Below are 2,500 nucleotides of genomic sequence, written 5' to 3'. Positions count from 1 at the left end.
CTTGACCTGACTTTCCCTATTGGCTTTGACTGCGGTAAGTAATTCACTCAAACCGATTCCATTTATGGAGGGTGGGAAAACTCTTTCTTTTATCAGGATGAAAGGCTTAGCCGCCTGACTCACTCCGGATAGAAAGATTGAGAGGGTCAGACACGGCGGAGACGGCACATTGAATATGGGATTGAGACTACGACTGGAATGGAATTGCTCCGTTGATAGATCCAGATTCGCATCCGCCCATCTAAGAGATTTCTTCGTGCCGGGTCGTGAGCTATGTGGAGCGATCAAAAAAATGGGATCTATTGGGCTTTCACCTGCACTGCCTTCGCCTAGGACATTAGAAAGGGCTTGCTGCTGGTTCGGAACTCCCCTATCTATTTGAATTGATTTACAGCGCCTATTTTCAAGCGGAATTGCTTCTCTTAACTTGAAAGAGGGTCTCTCCTGTCCGGCTCGATATGAACAAGGTAGGCTGGTAGGCTTTTATCCGACTATTAGTACATGCAGTTCTCCCCTTAGCCTTAGGGCAGGCAGGAAAGAAATTAACAGCTTCTAAAGAAAAGAGGACGACTTAAGACAGCAAGAACGGGCAAAAGAAGTAAGTCACTTGCAAGCCCGAAAAGAAATCGATGAATGTGTCCCGACCAAGCAACGAAGAAGCGCTAGCAGATGAGATTGGACCTATATAGACTAGGGGAAAGACAGTCTTGGGGGTCCCCAAAACAGAGTGAGAACTAGCCCTTTGAGGAGCTCTCTAAGCTGTCTAACTCTCTATTAGCATATGCAGAGGGAAACCAGGTTCAATAGCCGGATAGAGTAAGAAAACAACTAAATAGAAATGAGTACTTGCTACGGGAGTAAAGAGTTTCAAGAAAAAATATCCTTAATGCGACTGCGGGAAGGCTGTTCCTGCTACATTTCGCTGGGGAAGAAAGAAGGAATTGAGTCCTTTCACATTATCACGGAAAAAGGGGATTGCCTATTAGTCAATTTTGACTGGAAAAAGACCCGGAACCCCATACCCTCTCATTCACTTACTATAGGCCGAGGAGCGTAGATTCATCTTACTTTTTATAAATGGAAAAAGAGACATAAGTCACGCATTCGAGCAAGAGCCTTTGCCTTTCTTCGCTATGTAAATAGAGGGCCGGAGGAAGAAGTGCCAGAACCTCAACAAAAGAATTAAGGTGATAGAGTCTTACAGGAGACGCTAGGCTTCAGAATTGAATGGAATGATTCCTCTCCCTTGGTTGCCTTCACTGCCCGTGAATCCCTTCTCTTTTTCTATTCCAGTAGTCTTATGCGGTCTGGTCTGTCCATTAGTTGCTTAACTCATAGTAGTTAGGAGGTTGTTGTCCTAATGAGTGTAGCGGAGTGCTCCCTATCCTATTACTCGTCTATAGGGCTATCACCCTAGCTTTCCCTGTCTCTGCCTTTCTTTCCTAGTCCTGAGTTTTTCTTCTTGACTATTGCGGGTTTGACACTATTCAATACTAAATATCTACTCGTGGAGGGAAGGGAGGCAATAGATTCATCTTAGGCGGTAAGCGAAGGAACTGTAGGGCTTAGGGCAGCCTCGGATTTTTCTTCAATAGGCTCTAGGGGAGGTGAGAAGAGAGCCAATAGCTATTATAGAAGGACTTAACAATTCATGGCATGAATTAGAGTTGAAGGAAGAAAGACATGAAATGCTAGAAAGATGGAATCTATGAATGAGCTCTTTCGTCTAAGCCTAGAACTAGGCAAGAGCAAGGAATGGACTTTAAGTGAGTGAAAACCGGAAGGAGGGGACAAAGGTCAGTTCTATAAGGCAAGAAAGCAAGATCAGAAGAAGGAGCAATGCAGAATAACTAAGCATGACAAGGAGAGGATAGCTAGACTTTCAAAGACAGTAGCAATGGCAAGGAGACTAATCCCGATATTCTTTCCCGGAGGATTCTATTGATCCAAGACCTATATGTAGACCTGGGCCTCCCCCGCTTTCAGTTAAGGCCAGAAAGAATTATCTTACCTTTATCTTCTGTCAGTCTTTGAAGTTTCCTTTCTTTGAAAACCAAGGATGAAGCTAGAATGTGGAGTACGGACTTATCATGCTTCCCAATTCCACTAGCATAAAAGAGTTTATTCAACTCCTGAGAGATTCTAGAGTTCCTGAGCTACCCCAATTTGATGAGAATGAGGGAAGAAGTCCTTAGCTATTCCTTTGGCCTATAATAAGAAAGGTCCATCAAGACTCAGAAATTACCCTCGATCTTTTCAATCCCTCTAGTAGAGAATTCTTAGCCTTCGTCTTAGAAACTGAGCTCTCACAAAGCAAGTCATTACTTATTGTTTACACACACTTTCTATTTGACTTAGCCTACTTCTTTCTCATTAGATCAATTAGGCAGGGGAAGACTCTGTGTACTAACTTTCTCTTCTTTCTTCTTCTTTGAAATCCCTTGCCACTTCCCTTCTTTGCTAGCACGTACCTGTCTTTGCTTTGCACAAGAGATCCCCC

The sequence above is a fragment of the Lactuca serriola genome, chromosome 6 (assembly GCF_051521515.1).
Source record: "Lactuca serriola cultivar US96UC23 chromosome 6, Lser_US96UC23_V15, whole genome shotgun sequence".
NCBI lineage: Eukaryota > Viridiplantae > Streptophyta > Magnoliopsida > Asterales > Asteraceae > Lactuca > Lactuca serriola.
Note: the sequence above shows the minus strand (reverse complement) of the source record.